At 37.8% G+C, this 18,316-nt stretch overlaps 2 pseudogenes; both read right to left on the bottom strand.

The window, feature by feature from the left end:
* On the bottom strand, nt 1-12,136 carry LOC125170615 (olfactory receptor 12-like; annotated as a pseudogene).
* Nucleotides 12,137-15,521: 3,385 nt separating this feature from the next.
* On the bottom strand, nt 15,522-16,492 carry LOC125170968 (olfactory receptor 9K2-like; annotated as a pseudogene).
* Between the last annotated feature and the right edge of the window lie 1,824 nt (nt 16,493-18,316).

Genomic DNA, 18,316 nt, shown 5'->3' with positions numbered 1-18,316 from the left:
TCATGTCCTGTGTGGTAAGAGGCTTTCACAGCCTCTTTCACATCTGTTTCTCAAACTGTATATTAGAGAGTTTAGCATCGATATCACCAGTGTGTACAGCACAGCTACAATCTTGTTTGTCTCTGGAGAGAAGATGGTCCCAAGCTGGGCATACATGAAGAACACCGCCCATAAAATAAACTCACCACTGCTATATGGGAGCCACAGGTGGAGAAGGTCTTACCCCTCCCATGGGTCGAGGGGATCTTCAGGACGGTGGACAGGATGTAAGCATAGGAAACCACAATGACTGTTGTGGGGGTAATGATGATGAGGGCCGAGAGAATGTACAGCACAATCTCATTCACAGACGTGTCAGCGCATGAGATCTTGATCAGGGCTGGGACGTCACAGAAAAATGGTCCAGTCTGTTTTCTCCACAGAACTGCAAACTGAAGGTAAAACCTGTTTGGACCATCGAGTTAATGCCTCCACAGATGTAGGATCCAGTCACCAACTGAGCACACTTTCTGGGACATGTGCACGGGGTAAAAGAGAGGGGAACAAATGGCCGAGATCGATCAAATGCCATAACAGCTAGAAGAAAACCTTCAGTTGTGACAAACAGTGCAAAGAAGAAAAATTGGGCTGCGCAGCCATTGTAAGAAATCTTTTCCTTAGATAGGAAGGCTAAAGTTTTGGGAGCAATGACTATTGAGTAGCAAAGATCTAACTAGGACAAGTTTCTAAGGAAGACATAGATAGTGTTAACCTGAAAATTAGAGCCCCATGGGGCGCCTGGGTGGCGCAGTCGGTTGAGCGTCCGACTTCAGCCAGGTCACGATCTCGCGGTCCGTGAGTTCGAGCCCCACGTCAGGCTCTGGGCTGATGGCTCGGAGCCTGGAGCCTGTTTCTGATTCTGTGTCTCCCTCTCTCTCTGCCCCTCCCCCGTTCACGCTCTGTCTCTCTCTGTCCCAAAAATAAATAAACGTTGAAAAAAAATTAAAAAAAAAAAAATTAGAGCCCCAATGGGAGACAAATGACCATTTTAGAGGATCAAAGAATCAAAATTCAAGAAGCACAGATCCAGGTAGAAACCCAAATCATGTCCCACTTGTGGAGTTAAAGCGAGGGGTTTCATGATGAAAAAAGAAGAGGGGGGGGGGGCGAAATATGTGAGTTGAAGAAAAGAAAAAAAAAAACTTTCTGTAAGTATAAACAAGCCAAGCTACTCTGGGTTGTACATTGATTGACTACTGATTCTATCTTCAGAAAGTCAATTATCAGTCTTGTGATCAGGATTTCCACTCTCCTGCTCATTTCCCATGCAACTTCTTAAAACAACTGCCATTTTGCTTAGTTCAAAGATACGGCCCAGTTCAAACAAAGATGGCTTAGGCGGTCCCTCTGCAGGGGCTGCGCCACCCCCATTTAAAAATGACTCCAGTCGGAGCGCCTGGGTGGCTCAGTCGGTTGGGCAGCCGACCTCGGCTCAGGTAGTGATCTCGCGGTCCATGAGTTCCAGCCCCGCATCGCGCTCTGTGCTGACAGCTCAGAGTCTGGAGCCTGTTTCAGATTCTGTGTCTCCCTCTCTCTGACCTTCCCCCGTTCATGCTCTGTCTCTGTCTCAAAAATAAATAAACGTTAAAAAAAAAAAATGACTCCAGTCATGTCAATTTTTCACAATAGGCATTTAAAGTCAGGGGTCTATCTTTTTTTTTTTTAAGTTTTTATTTAAATTCCAGTTAGTTAACATACAGTGTAATATTAGTTTCAGGTATGCGATATAGTGATTGAACACTTCCATAAGTCACCTGGTGCTCATCACAAGTGCCCTCCTAAATCCCCATCACCTATTTCACCCATGCCCCACCGACCTCCCCTCTGGTAACCATCAGTTTGTTCTCTATCATTAAGAGTTTGTTTCGTGGTTTGCCTCTCTTTTTTTTTCATCAGGAGTCCATAACAATGACAGCTGTCATCCTGATATTTCTTGCTACAGTGCCCATGCATATTAGCAAGAACACTAGGAATGAGAAGATCTGTAGCTCTGGAGGGGTCCTGAACCATGGCAGAATGAACTCCAGTCATTTCTGAGTAATTTAATTAAGCTCATTCTTCATGGCCTAGATGTAGGTGGAACTGGAGTAAAAATGAGAGAAATGAACGATCAGAATACTTGTTTTTAATAAAAGCAACTAAAGTAAGCATGGAAAATTTTCATCTTATCATATTGTTCCCAATATTTAACAAAACACCCACTAACATAAAGAATGGATCACTATTTTCAAAAGTCTTCTTAATGAAGAATTCAGTCGGACTGGTTAAACTTTTTAGATATACTTCACAAATAATGCAGATTTGCCCTCTAAGTGTGCTTTGGGGTCATGGGAGAGTAGAAAAATGTCTAGAAATAAGAGCTTGTTTGTTCTTTTTTAGTTGATTGTTGGTTTACCGTCTTTGAAAATTGCCTCCTTTGGTGGAAGATAGTTCCCACACCCATTATCATCCACTTAAGATTTAATTTGGAGTAAAATTCCATTCCACTGATGTTCTCATTTTTTTTAAATGGTTACTCCATGTCTTAATCTACCCAAAAATTGTATTTGTCTTTATTCTATCAGGAAAAAGACTTCAGATCCTGACAAAAGCATCACTTTTTTACATTTTAAACTTTATATTCTTATTTCTTCTATTAGTTTTGTCCCTATGGTGATATACACTCTTATTGACACAGTTCATCTGTTAAAAGTAGAAGTGATTCTTGTTTGTATTTCTGAAATACAAAAAATGGTATTTTGTTGTTTCCCTTCCTTTCCTCTTGCCTTTTTTCCTTCCTTCTTTCCCCCTCCCTTCCGTTGTTGTTGTGGTGGTGGTGGTGGTGGTTGTTATGTTTGGATTTTGCAGGTGGAAAACTCTAAGATCTTGGGCAGAGATTTTTCTGTCTTTTTGGTAATAGACAAATCTTATTAGAAATAGAAACATCTGTGCATATGAAGGATAGAAGATACACAAACAATTTAAATATGGGTATAAATGGAAAAAAAGGGATAAATGTGCACTGAAACAAGCTTGCATTGTATTTATTTAGGCTTATGCTATTATGATCATTAAATGTCTATAATGAAGTATAATAGAGAGATAGAGAAAAAAGTAAATTTAATTCTAATGTATGAATTGGAGAATTGAAACAAAAACAAATTTAAGTCATGAAATTTAGAGTCATGAAATTAAACAACATAGAGTCATGAAATTAAACAACATAGTTGCTTACCATTCAATAATCTATCATAATACCAGAGGATATCATGCTAAGTGAAATAAGACCGAGAAAACAGATACTATACGATTCCACTCATTAACGGAATCTTTTTTTTTTTAATGTTTGTATTTAATTTTTGAGAGACAGAGACAGAGCATGAGCGGGAGAGGGGCAGAGAGAGAGGGAGACACAGAATCTGAAACAGGCTCCAGGTTCTGAGCCCTCAGCCCAGAGTCCAAGGTGGAACTCAAACTCACGGACTTGAGATCATGACCCGAGCCGAAGTTGGACGCTTAAATGTCTGAGCCACCTAGGTGCCCCATTAATGGTATCTTTTTTAAAAAATGAATAACAGGGGAGCCTGGTGGCTCAGTTGGTTAAGCATCCAACTCTTGGTTTTGGCTTAGGTCATGATCTCATGGTTCATGGGTTTGAGCCCCATGTTGGGCTCCACATGCAGCTGGTGGGGAGCCTGCTTGCAATTCTCTCTCTTTGCCTCTCCCCAACTTGTGCCTGTTCTCTGTCTCTCTCAAAATAAATAAAATTAAACTTTTAAAAAATGAACAAACAAACAAAAAACAGAATCAGATTTATAAATACAGAGAACAAACTGACCACTGCCAGAGGGGAAGGGGGCAGAAGGTTAGGCAAAATGAATGCAAGGGAGAGAGAGATACAGGCCTTCAGGTACAGAATGGGTAAGACATGGGACTAAAAACACAGTACAAGCAATACAGTCAATGATATTGTAATAGCAGTTTAATAGGCTATAAGGTAGTTATCCTTGTGGTGAACATAGCATAATGTATAAACTTGTCAAATCACCTGAAACTAATATAGCATTGTGTGTCAACTATACCCAAATGAAAAATTTTTAATTAAAAACTGACGTTACCATAATATGTAAAAGAAAATTGGCTTATGGTAAATCCAAAAATTAACATACAATAGAAATGTCTTTTAATTTTAAAAACTTATGATTTTCTCTCTCTATATATAAATATTACAATGAATTAAATTATACAATGCTACATCACAACTCATGTAATTTCTGTTGTTGCTACTGCTACGGTTTCACAAATTTTGACGTAATTTTAAGACACGTTGTGACCATGGTAGTATGTATATTAAAGTGAATTTAGTTCAGTTTCTACAATGTCTACTTTCTTTAAAACATTAAATGTTAACAAGGGCGCCTGGGTGGCTCAATCTGTTGAGCATCCAACTCTTGATTTCAGCTCATGTCACGATCTCACAGTGTGAAATCAAGCTCGAGATGGGCTCTGTGTTTACAGCAGAGCCTACTTGGCATTCTCTCCCTTCTCTTTCTGCTCTGCCCCCACTCATGCGTGTGCATGCTCTCTCTCTATCTATATCTATATCTCCCTCTCTCTCTCAAAGTAAATGAGTAAACATTTAAAAAAAACATTAAATGTTAACAGAAATGTTGACTGGTTGGTTTTAAGAGGCAGGGGAATGGCCAAAATAGCCTCCAGGGGTGCCTATCAACTAAGAAAATGTATGGTGTCCTTAAATTCATGTTTTACATAAAAACTTTTTGGGTCTCAACAGAAAAAAATGGGAAAAAAAGAAAGATATAAAGAAAGTTATCTAAAAAAGAAGTGTTGTAAATAAACAAATTAAATACAAAAGATATTCTTTTTTTTAGTTTTTTTTAAATTTTATTATTTTTTAAATTTACATCCAAATTAGTTAACATGTAGTGAAACAATGATTTCAGGAGTAGATTCCTTAGTGCTCCTTACCCATTTAGCCCATCGTCCCTCCCACACCCCCTCAAGTAACCCTCTGTTTATTCTCCATATTTATGAGTCTCTTATGTTTTGTTTACCTCTCTGTTTTTACATTATTTTTGTTTCCCTTCCCTTATGTTCATCTGTTTGGTCTCTTAAAGTCCTTATATGAGTGAAGTCATATGATTTTTGTCTTTCTCTGGCTAATTTCACGTAACATAATACCCTCCAGTTCCATCTGCGTAGTTGCAAATGACAAGATTTCATTCTTTGCATTGCCGAGTAATACTCCATTGCATATGTATACCACATCTTCTTTATCCTTTCATCCATCTATGGACATTAGGTTCTTTCTATACTTTGGCTATAGTTGATAGTGCTGCTATAAGCATTGGGTGCAGGTGCCCCTTTGAAACAGCACACCTGTATCCCATGGATAAATACCTAGTAGTGCAATTGCTGGGTCATAGGGTATTTCTATTTTTAGTATTTTGCAGAACCTCCATACTGTTATCCAGAGTGGCTGACCAGCTCGCATTCCCGCCAACAGAGCAAAAGAGATCCTCTTTCTCCACATCCTCGCCAACATGCGTTGTTGCCTGAGATGTTAATGTTAGCTATTCTGACAGGTGTAAGGTGGTATATCATTGTGGTTGTGATTTGTATTTCCCTGGTTATGAGTGATGTTAAGCATTTTTTCATGTGTCGGCTGGCCATCTGGATGTCTTCTTTGGAGAAGTGTCTATTCATGTCTTTTGCCCATTTCTTCACTGGATTATTTGGTGTCTTTTGGGTGTTGAGTTTGATAAGTTCTTTATAGATTTTGGATACTAACCCTTTATCTAATATGTCATTTGCAAATATCTTCTCCCATTCTGTCAGTTGCCTTTTAGTTTTGCTGATTGTTTCCTTCGCTGTGCAGAAGCTTTTTACTTTAATGGGGTCCCAGTAGTTCATTTTTGCTTTTGTTTCCCTTGCCTCCAGAGACATGTTGAGTAAGAAGTTCCTGCGGGCAAGATCAAAGAGGTTTTTGCCTGCTTTCTCTTTGAGGATTTTGATGGTTTCCTGCCTTACATTGAGGTCTTTGATCCATTTTGAGTTTATTTTTGTGTATGGAGTAAGAAAGTGGTCCAGGTTCATTTTTCTGCATGTCACTGTCCAGTTTTCCCAGCACCATTTGCTGAAGAGACCGTCTTTATTCCATTGGATAGTCTTTCCTGCTTTGTCAAAGATTAGTTTCCCATACGTTTGTGGGTCCATTTCTGGGTGCTCTATTCTGTTCCATTGATCTGAATGTCTGTTTTTGTAAGAGTACCATACAGTCTTGATGATTACAGCTTTGTAATACAACTTGAAGTCCGGGATTGTGATGCCTCCTGGTTTGGTTTTCTTTTTCAAGATTGCTTTGGCTATTCAGGGTCTTTTCTGGTTCCATACAAATTTTAGGATTATTTGTTCTAGCTCTGTGAAGAATGCTGGTGTTATTTGGATAAGGATTGCATTGAATACGTAGATTGCTTTGGGTAGAATCGACATTTTAACAATATTTGTTCTTCCTATCTAGGAGCATGGAATCTTTTTCCATTTTTTTGTGTGTCTTCAATTTCTTTCAGAAGCTTTCTATAGTTCCATTGTATAGATTTTTCACCTCTTTGGTTAGATTTATTCCTAGGTATTTTATGGTGTTTTGTGCAACTGTAAATGGGATCGATTCCTTGATTTCTCTTTCTGTTGCTTCATTGTTGGTGTATAGGAATGCAACCAATTTCTGTGCATTGATTTTATATCCTGCAACTTTGCTGAATTCATGAATCAGTTCTAGCAGTTTTTTGGTGGATTCTTCAGGATTTTCCATATAAATTATCATGTTATCTTCGAAGAGTGAATGTTTGACCTCCTCCTGGCCGATTTGGATGCCTTTTCTTTCTTTGTGTTCTGATTGCAGAAGTTAAGATTTCCAATACTATGTTGAATAACAGTGGTGAGAGTGGACATCCTGTCTTGTTTCTGACCTTAGGGGGAAAGCTCTCAGTTTTTTCCCATTGAGGATTGGGTCGTTCATATATGGCTTTTATGATCTCGAGGTATGATCATTCTATTCCTACTTTCTTGAGGGTTTTTATTGAGAAAGGATGCTGTATTTTGTCAAATGCTTTCTCTGCATCTCTTGAAAGGATCATATGGTTCTTGTCCTTACTTTTATTGATGTGATGAATCACGATGATTGTTCTGCGGATATTGAACCAGCCCAGGTTCCCAGGTATAAATCCCACTTGGTAGTGGTGAATAATGTATTGTTGGATCTGGTTGGCTAATATCTTGTTGAGGATTTTTGCATCCATGTTCATCAGGGAAATTGGTCTGTAGTTCTCCTTTTTAGTGGGGTCTCTGTCTGGTTTTGGAATCAAGGTAATGCTGGCTTCATAGAATGAGTTTGGAAATTTTCCTTCCATTTCTATTTTTTGGAACAGCTTCAAGAGAATAGGTGTTAACTCTTCCTTAAATGTTTGGTAGAATTTTCCTGGAAAGCCATCTTGCCCTGGACTCTTGGTTTTTTTTGCAGATTTTGTATTACTAATTTGATTTCCTTACTGGTTATGGGTCTGTTCAAATTTTCTATTTCTTCCTGTTTCAGTTTTGGTAGTTTATATGTTTCTAGGAATATGTCCATTTCTTCTAGATTTGCCATTTTATTGGCATATAATTGCTCATAATATTCTCTTATTATTGTTTTTATTTCTGCTGTGTTTGTTGTGATCACTTTTATTTCATTCTTGATTTTATTTATTTGGGTCCTTTCCTTTTTCTTTTTGATCAAACTGGCTAGGGGTTTATCAACTTTGTTAATTCTTTCAAGGAACCAGCTTCTGGTTTCATTGATCTGTTCTACTGTTTTTCTGGTTTCAATAGCATTGATTTCTGCTGTAATCTTTATTATTTCCTGTCTTCTGCTGGTTTGGGGTTTTATTTGCTGTTCTTTTTCCACCTCCTATAGGTGTAAGGTTAGGTTGTGTATCTGAGATCTTTCTTCCTTCTTTAGGAAGGCCTGGATTGCTACAGACTTTCCTCTTATGACCACCTTTGCTGCGTCCCTTATGTTTTGTGTTGTGGTGTTAGAATTTTCATTGGCTTCCATATACTTTTTAATTTCCTCTTTAATTTCTTGGTTAGCCCATTCATTCTTTAGTAGGATGCTCTTCAGTCTCCAAGTATTTGTTATCTTCCAAATTTTTTCTTGTAGTTGATTTAGAGTTTCATAGCATTGTGGCCTGAAAATATGCACGGTATGATCTTGTTTTTTTGTTCTTGCTTAGGGCTGATTTGTGTCCCAGTATGTGGTTTATTCTGGAGAACGTTCCATGTGCGCTGGAGAAGAATGTATATTCTGCTGCTTTAGGATGAAATGTTCTGAATATAGCTGTTAATCCCATCTGGTCCAGTGTGTCATTCAAAACCATTGTTTCCTTGTTGATTTTTTGATTAGATGATCTGTCCATTGCTGTGAGTGGGGTGTTGAAGTGTCCTAATATTATGGTATTACTATCAATGAGTTTCTTTATGTTTGTGATTAATTGATTTGTATATTTGTGTGCTATCACATTTGTGCATAAATGTTTACAATTGTTAGGTCTTATTGGTGGATAAACCCCTTAATTATGATATAATGCCCTTCTGCATCTCTTGATACAGTCTTTATTTTAAAGTCCAGACCATCTGATATATGTATGGCTACTCTGACTTTCTTTTGTTGACCATTAGCATGATAGATGGTTCTCCATCCCCTTACTTTCAATCTGAAGGTGTCTTTAGGTCTAAAGTGGGTCTCTTGTAAACAGCATATAGATGGATCTTGTTTTCTTATCCATTCTGTTACCCTATGTCTTTTGATTGGAGCATTGAGTCCATTGACATTTACAGTGAGTACTAAAAGGTATAAATTTATTGCCATTATGTTGTTTGTAGAGTTGGAGTTTCTGGTGGTGTTCTCTGGTCCTTTCTAAAATTTGTTCTTTTGATATTTATTTATTTATTTATTTATTTATTTATTTTTCATCTTTTCTCCCCTCAGAGAGTCCCCCTTAAAATTTCTTGCAAGGCTGGTTTAGTGCTCACAAACTCCTTTAATTTTTTTTTTTTTTTTTTTTTTGGTCTGGGAAACTCTTTATCTCTCCTTTTATTTTTAATGACAGCCTTGCTGGATAAATAATTCTTGGCTACATATTTTTCTGATTCAGCACATTGAATACATCCTGCCACTCCTTTCTGGCCTGCCAAGTTTCTGTGGATAGGTCTGCTGCAAACCTGATCTGTCTTCCCTTGTAGGTTAAGGACTTTTTTCCTCTTGCTGCTTTCATGATTCTCTCCTTGCCTGAGTATTTTGTGAAATTGACTATGATATGCCTTGTTGATGGTCGGTTTTTGTTGAATCTAATGGGGGTCCTCTGTGCTTCCTGGATTTTGATGTCTGTGTCTTTCCCCAGGTTAGGAAAGTTTTCCACTATGATTTGCTCACATAACCCTTCTACCCCTATATCTGTCTCTTCCTTTTCTGGGACCCCTATGATTCTGATGTTCCTTTATAATGAGTCACTGATTTCTCTAATTCTTAAATCATGCTCTTTGGCCTTAATCTCCCTCTTTTTTTTCTGCTTCATTATTTATTCTCCACAAGTTTGTCCTCTATATCAGTGATTCTCTGTTCTGCCTCATCATCCTTGCTGCCCTGGCATCCATTAGAGATTGCAGCTCAGTTATGGCATTTTTTATTTCATCCTGACTACCTTTTACTTCTTTTATCTCCACAGAAAGGGATTCTAATCTATTTTTTACTCCAACTAGTATTCTTATTATCATGATTCTAAATTCTGCTTCAGATATCTTGCTTATATCTGTGTTGGTTAAGTATCTGGCTATCGTTTCTTCCTGCTCTTTCTTTTGGGGTGAGTTCCTTTTTTTTTTGTCATTTTGAAAGGAGAAAAGGAATTAATGAGGTAGAAAAAATTAAAATTTAAAAATTTAAAGCAAACACACACACACACAAATTGAATAAATGATGCTACATCCTAGGTGTGTTTTGGTCTGGTTGTTGAAAGGGACTTGATAGATTAGAGAAAAAAGAGAAAAACAAAAGAAAAAAAAGGATATCGTTTGAAAATTTGAAAAAAATTAATACACTGAAGTAGACTAAAATGAAATGATGGAAGTAAAATAGAATTTAAAAATTTTGCACAAAAGTAAAAAATACAGTAGAAAAAAGTAAAGAAAATATTTTTAATAAAAATTGAAAATAAAAATGAATTTTTCTCTTTCTGTATTCAAGAAAGGGAAAATAAATGAAAAAGAAAAAAAAGAAAGAAAGAAAATTGAATAGATGGACCAGCTAACTGACTGAAATGTGACTGAAATTATTTCCTTTTCCCCTGAAAGTCAAACAATGAAGCACTTTATAGTCAATAAAGCAAGCAGGCGGCAAGACTTGTGTTTTTGAAGAGTGAGGATGGCCCAGTTGGGTGGGGCTTAGTGTAATGGCTCCGTTCTCCGCCAGATGGCACTGATAGCCTACTGGGGTAGATTATAGCATTTGTAGGTGTTTATGTACGTGCGCAAGAGCAGTGAAAATGGGGTCAACCAGCTACCCAGTGTCTAGTGTCACAACTCTGTTCTCCCTGATCAGCAATCTCCCACCCGTCCTTCATCTTTGGCTTCTGTACACTCACCACCTCCATACCATCCATGACCAAGCCCCAGGCAGCACCTCCCTCCCGAGTTTTGTCTCTGATCCAGCTGCCTTCCCAAGACCCCCACTTCTGAGGGACTGCGGCTTTGACCTGCTCAGCCCCTCTGCAAAGGGTGTCACCAAACAATGGCCAGGTGATGGCCAAACCCAGGAATATTTGCAGGACCGTGCTGCTGCCAATGCCCAGAGACTGTGGCCAGGAGCCATCCTGCCCCACAAAAAGTTCACGAAACAGTGTAGCAGCAGTGCCTCAGGGATTGTGGAAAATCACAACACACATCTGGCACCAGGCTTCACCCCCAATGACCTTGTTCCAGCACCAGCGAATGTGGCCATTCTCTGGGGTCTGCTGGGCCCAGATGTCCTCACAACATCTACCAAATGTCCTTCCAGCAGTGGACCTGCTTCTCCCTGTGTGGCCCAAGAACCTCCCCGACCCCACTCTGGTCCTGGGGATTTGCCCTTCCCACCAGAGCGTCACCAGGTATCAAGTTGCAGAGTTGCAGACTCTGCACTCCTGCTGTTTACAGTCTTAATGGAATTTAAACCTTCTCCTTTCTCCTTTCTCCCTTTTTAGTTCAGTCCCTATGGCTGTTTCCAATTTTCCACTTTCTCTCCAGCTGCTTTTGGGGAGAGGTGCTTTTCCCATATTCTCCCCACCATCCCTCTGCCTCCAACCTCTCTCCACAGGGAAAAGTGGCTCCCTGCCCTCTGCAGCTTCTCTCTCCCCATGTTCACCTCTCTGCACTGGGTCCCTGCTGAATTCTGTGGTTTAGGTTGTGTAGATTGTTGTGTTAATCCTCAAATAAGTTTTCTAGGTGTGCAGGATGGTTTAATGTTGGTCTGGCTATATTTCATGGGTGCGGGACACACAAAAAACTTCCAAGCTGTTCTGCCATCTTGGCTCCTCCTAGAGAGAATCTTAAGCAGGCTCCCCACCTAGAACAGAGCCTGGTGTGGGGCTCGATCCCAGGACCGTAGGATCATGACCTGAGTCGAAATCAAGAGTCAGATGCTTCACCGACTAAAGCACCCCTGAGCTCCTTTCTTTTTAGGGCTGAATATTATTCCATTGTCTGGATGTATCACAGTCTATTATTCATTCAGCTACTGAAGGGCATTTTGGTTATTTCCATGTTTTTGCAATTATGAATAAAGCTGCTAGAAACATTGATGTGTAGGTTCTTGTGTGGACATGAGAATTTTCAACTTGTTTGGCTAAATATCATGGAGGACAATTGCTGGATTTTATAGTAAGGGTATGTTTAGTTTTGTATGAAATTGAAAAACTTTATTCCAAATTACCTGTACCATTTTGCATTCACCATAGCAATGAGTGAGGATTGCTATTCCTCTGCAATCTTGCCAACATTTGGTGGAGTCAGTGATTTCTATTTTGGTCATTCTAATATGGGTGTAGTAGGAGTAGTGTACTGTTCTTTCTTTTTGTTTCTTTTTTAATTAAGACTTCAATTTTTTAGAGAAATTTAAGATAGACAGATTTACCAGATATCCCCTGACCCCACACATGCATACCTTCCTCCACTGCCAACATTCCCCACCAGATTGGTATGTTTATTACAACTGATGAACCTACAGTGACACCTATTATCATCAAAAATCCAGTTTGCTTAAGGGTTCACCCTTGATATCATATATTTTATGGATTTGGACATATAATAAATGATATGTATCCATAATGATGGAGCCATACAATCTTTTGCCCTAAAAATCTTTCCTACCTTGCTGTTCATCCCTTCCTCCACCCACAACCCTGGCAACCACTTATCTTCTTCCTCACTCTATAGTTTTGCCTTTTCCATAATGCCATATTTGGATTCATACATAAGGTATTCTTTTCAGATTGGCTTCTTTCACTCGGTAATAAGGATTCGAGATTCCTCCTGGTCTTTTCACAGCTTGATAGTTCAATTTTTTTAGGACTAAATAATATTTTATTCCCTGAATATACCATGGTTTATTTATCCATTCACTTACTGAAGAAATTTTTGGTTGCCTCCAAATTTGGGCAATTATCAATAAAGCTTCCATAAACTTCCATGTGCTAGTTTGGGACAGACCTAAATTTTCAGCTCCTTTGAATAAATACCAAGCAATATATTTGCTAGATCATAGATCAGTAAGAGTGTGTTTATTTTTGTGAGAAACTGCCAAACTGTCTTCCAAAGTGGCTATACTATTTTGCATTACCCACTAGCAATGCTTAAGAGTTCCTGTTGCTCCACATGCAATGATTTGATATTGTCGGTATTCTGCACTCTGGTTATTCTGATAGGTAAATAGTGGTATCCCATCATTGTTTTATGTGACATTCCCTGATTGTATATGATATGGAACACCTTTTCATATGTTTATCTGCCATGTGCATATCTTCCTTCCTCCAAGAAATGACATCTTCACAATATTGTCTTCCTCTCCTTAAACATTCAATGGTTCTCCGTTTATATTGTTCTTCTTTGATTTCTTTCATTATAATTTTATACTTTTCCTCCTAGAGATCTTATACATATTTTTTGAGATTTATACCTAAGTATTTTGTTAGGGAAAGTGATAATATAAATAGCATTGTGATTTTAATTTTAAATTGTACTTGCTCATTGCTGGTATATGTAAAGCAATTAACTTTTGTATAGTAATCTTGTATCCTGCAACACTCCTATATTTCTTATTAGTTTTAGGAGGGTGTTTGGGCAATTATTTCAGATTTCCTACATAGACAACTGTCACCTGTGAACAAAGATCGATTTATTCTTTTCACGCTGTTTAATGCTTTATGGTAATTTGCTAGGGATGCCATAACAAAACACCACAGACAGGATGCCTTAACCACCAATTTTTTTTCTCCCAGTTCTGAAGACTGGAAGCCCAAAATCAAGGTGTCCTAAGTAAATATTCTGAGGCTTCTGCCCTTAATTTGCAGATGTCTGCCCTCTTCCCACCTTTTCAGATGGTGGTCCCTCAGTGCATATGCACCTCTAGTGCCTCTCTGTGTGTCCTAATATTTTCTTATAAACACACCAGCCACACTGTATTATAACCCAGCTGTAACAGTCTTCTTTAGATTATTTCTATGAAGGCTCTATCTCCAAATATAGTCACATACTGAGATACTGGGGGTCAGGGCTTCAACACGTGAATTTGGAGAGACATCATTCAGCCCATAATACTTTTATGTCTTTTTTTGTCTATTACATTTTCTAAAACACCCAAAAAGAGTGCTGAAGAGATATGGTGAAGGGGGACATCTTTGCCTGATTCCTATCTTAGTTGAAAAGCTTCTATTTCATCATCTTTAAATATAATCTCAGTTGTAGGTTTTAATAGATGTTCCCTTTCAAGTTAAAGAAATGCCCCTCTAGTCCTAATTTGCTAAGAGTTCCTTAACTTTTTATCTGTTGGTACCATCACCAGAAACATCATACATGACCAAAAATGGTGAGACATACCTCCCTTCATGTACTCCCCTCACACTAAGCAATTAATTAGTTCTGTGTGTCTAACCTACAATTTTTCAAATCACCTTTTTTTTCAATTACATTAGTATACTTCAAGCCCACATCAATAACATGAACTGATATAACAGTATACTGACTCCAATCTTATTCCCTGTAAATAGATCTTCAATACAGCATAAAGACTTTCCCTTATTGCCAGAAAACACTCGCAGGTACCCCACTTTGAAATCTGTATGTTTACCCTTGGCATAAAAATCTGTGGATTTGGATTACTTGTGCATACAAGGATGTGATTTTCACACTGAATTGTAAGGTACCTAAAGAATATATAATATTCTTTAAATAATAGAATAGAATAGAATAGAAATATAATAATTTATTTACTCTTTATATAAATATAATATAATATAATATAATATAATATAATATAATTAATATAATATATAAATAAGGTTATTTATACCCAAGCCTACCATAAGACATATTACACTGTCAATAAATTAATCAAATATATAAATATTCATAGGCATAGATGAGTAAGTTTTGGACAACACACTATGTTAATGACTAACTTGCTTTATTCCTTTATTAAATATTCTTCACAATAATTAACCTAGGAAAACAATGTATGATAACCCAAATGGAGGCAATGATTGCTCAAAAATGTTTGCAAGTTTCTATCTTCCTTTTTGGTTCTTTATATTCAGATTTAGCAACTAACAGTGTCTTAGAATACTCTACAATGCCTGATCATTTGATGTAAAAATTTCCAAATTAATCTTTATACCAAAGAGTATGTATTATTTATTTTTGTTATTATCACTTCCTCTTGACATAGTACACATCACTGATTCAAAAAGAAAATTCAATTACTACATAACATGCTAAAACAAAGTAGTTATGTAATTGGAAAACATATTATTTTTAAAAATAAGTAGGATATTCTTGTCAATATTAGTGATTATGTTATGAAGGAAGGAGAAATTCCAAAACAATCAGCTCACAAAACATTGCTTATACACTATATTAACAGAAAAGTCGTGCTCAGCAGAAAGCCATTAAATAAATACAGATCAATTTTGTGAAACAGAATGTTATCTGAGATAGTGGGAAGGATTATTGTGAAAAATGTTTCTCTAACATCCAGGACATCTCCAATATCTGAGACATTCAAGATGAACAATGTTCCAGGTACCTCGCCAGAAAACAGTTACAATAAGATATTTATGATGTTTAATGCAATAACTTTCATTAATGGACACAAGGAGTATGAAAGAAATAGCCACAAAATCAATGGAGGAAAAAAACAACAATCAAAGAATAGGATTTTTCTTCTCCAGAAGTTTTTTTAGAGCTTCTTTGACACCTTTGTTTCTCAGGGAGTAAATCAAAGGATTCAACATGGGAGTGACTAGGGTGTAACATAACGAGGCCACTTTACTCAGCTCAGGAAATCTGTCAGGAGTGAGATACATAAAAAACACAGCACCGTACAGCACACTCACGACTCCCAGGTGTGAGCTGCAAGTGGAAAACTCTTTCTTACGTCCCTCAAAGGAGCGTATCTTGAGAACTGTGGACACAATATACAAGTAAGAAATAATAATAACTATGATGGTAGGCAAGATGATGATGCTGGATAAGGAAAAGGAAATGATTCTAGAGATAAAGAAGTCAGAACAAGATATCCTCTGAAGTGGGCGAGCGTCACAGTAGAAGTGGTCAATGGCCCGAGAACCACAAAGGACAGAGTAAATGTTATGCTTGTCTGAAGAACTGAGCTGATGCAGCCACATAAATAGGAACTGGCCACCAACTGCGTGCAGAGACGTGCTGACATCTGGACAGAGTAGAGGAGTGGGTTGCAGATGGCAATGAAGCGGTCATAGGCCATGGCTGCCAGGAGAAATCCCTCTGCCACGATGAAGAGGGCAAAGAGAAAGAGCTGGGTCACACAGCCTGCAAAAGAGATGGACTTGCTCTCAGACCAGAAGTTGATCATGGCCTTGGGTGCAATAACAGACGAATAGAAGAGATCAATGAAGGACAGGTTGCCTAGGAAGAAATACATGGGTGTGTTCAGCCGGGGATCGGTCATAATAATGGTCATCATCCCAACATTCCCTAGGAGGATCATGGCATACACAAGCAGAAAGATCAGGAAGAGGAGAATGTGGAGCTCAGGGCAGACCCTGAAGCCTACAAGGATGAAGTCAGTCACTTCTGAGTGATTGTCTGGTCCCCTGTCACCCATGGCAGAAACCTGCTGAGAGGCACAAGGAAAAATAAACGAATGATTCTGGGCTTTGAACATAGCCCTTTGACCATTGCAGAATTAGGATTACAAAGCCATTGTATAATCATTATTCTTGTTAACTTTATAAAATTAATGTGACTTCACTTTAAGCCATTGAAACTGAGGATGAATCAAAATGTTAGTTTTATGTCCTTCTTTCTGCAATGGTGGATTAGATGTTTTCCCTTGAATCTAATGCAGTTTCCTTCCACCCAAGGGCCTTTCACATTTGCAAGTATCACTTCTGTGTATGTTTCTGACTCGTGATTTGTGAAATAAATTCATTGTCATGAAAAGGTGACTGGAAAGAGACCACAAATAATTTAACACATGACATTTGGGAAGGAATTACAGTGTCTGCATTTGGATATATTAGGGGATTTAGTAGCCTCCTTCAGGAAACCCTATCTTTGAGGACTTAACTTATATTACATGTAAACAGATCTAGAGAAAGTGAATGACTTTAATAAAAATTACTTAAAGGGTGCAAATACTTTTTGTAGGTAATGGAAACTTTGAATTGTGGTATAGGTTATTTGCTCACTAAGATCAAAGTTGTGCACACATAAACACAAATATTATCAGGACTCATGTGCTAAGATGTCTCTCCCAGATGGGCATCCATAACCCTTTCATAAGAATAATTTCCCTGCATTAACTCAGCCTGAATCTCAGAATTTTTTAAAGAAGAGACCTCCAGGTAGTGTAGATGGAAAAGTTACTTTAGAGAAAAATACTGAACAAAAGATACATATGAGAGATTGTTGACTGTATTCTTCTTTACGCTGGATATGACTTTCATAGCTGTCATGCCTCATTTACTAGATAGCTCAACTGAGAATTTGAACTGCTTATAGTAATATAATGGCAACTTTTTCAGCCTAAATAATAACAACAATAATAATAACAAAAACAATGACAACAATAATGTTGCACTTTTGGCCTGCCAGCCACTTTTCTAAATGCTTTTTAGTAGCTCCTTTAATCCACACAACAATAATATGAGGTGAGTACTATTATATTCCAGAAGGGGAAATTGAAATACAGAGAAATTAAGTCTGTTGATACCACCTACTGGTGTCAGAATCCGAATTTGTAGAGTAAAAACTTGGCTCCAGAATCCCTCCATTCTCATTCACTGCAGGATACCACCTTTTATAATAAGCCCTTCTGGTTCCTTTAGGTGACTTATTTCTATTTGTACCTCAGAATTCAGTTAAAGTTTCTTATCTCCAAAATAAATTCTCCAATTTTCAACCTAGGTTAAGACACTTCTGCATAGATCATGCTCCCAAGGATGGTAGCTATGATCACCACATTTTAATATGCATATTAAATATTCATAAGTTCTTCCTTAAGATCAAACTTCAAGCTGTCCTCCATAAATTCAGTACAGTGTTCTGTGACTGGCAAATAGCAGTCAATATTTCTTATATAGGTATATACTGCATGATATTTGAACATGCAGACTCAGAAAAACTTGAGGACTTTGAAATACTGAGGTGGTTAGCATGGGTTTAGATTTAAGTAAGGGAACAGCCAGTGCTGCTTCTCACATTTACTAACTGGGACCTTGGACTAAGTGACTTATGTAACTTATTTGTTTCCTGTACAACCTCCTTATGTTCCTTAAGTTACTGATGTAATTTTGCGGCAAGTTACTATACCAGTGTATCGTCACATAGAGCAAGTATAAAACAACATAACTACTAAGTTTTCTTGGGGGTATATACTTAGACCATGCACATAAGAGGCACCTGGGTGGCTCAGCTGGTTAAGCGACTGACCCTTGATCTCAGCTCAGGTCATGAT

This window comes from Prionailurus viverrinus, chromosome B4, assembly GCF_022837055.1.
Source record: "Prionailurus viverrinus isolate Anna chromosome B4, UM_Priviv_1.0, whole genome shotgun sequence".
Lineage (NCBI taxonomy): Eukaryota > Metazoa > Chordata > Mammalia > Carnivora > Felidae > Prionailurus > Prionailurus viverrinus.
The sequence above is the reverse complement of the archived record's forward strand: the minus strand, read 5'-3'. Positions and strand labels throughout refer to the sequence as shown.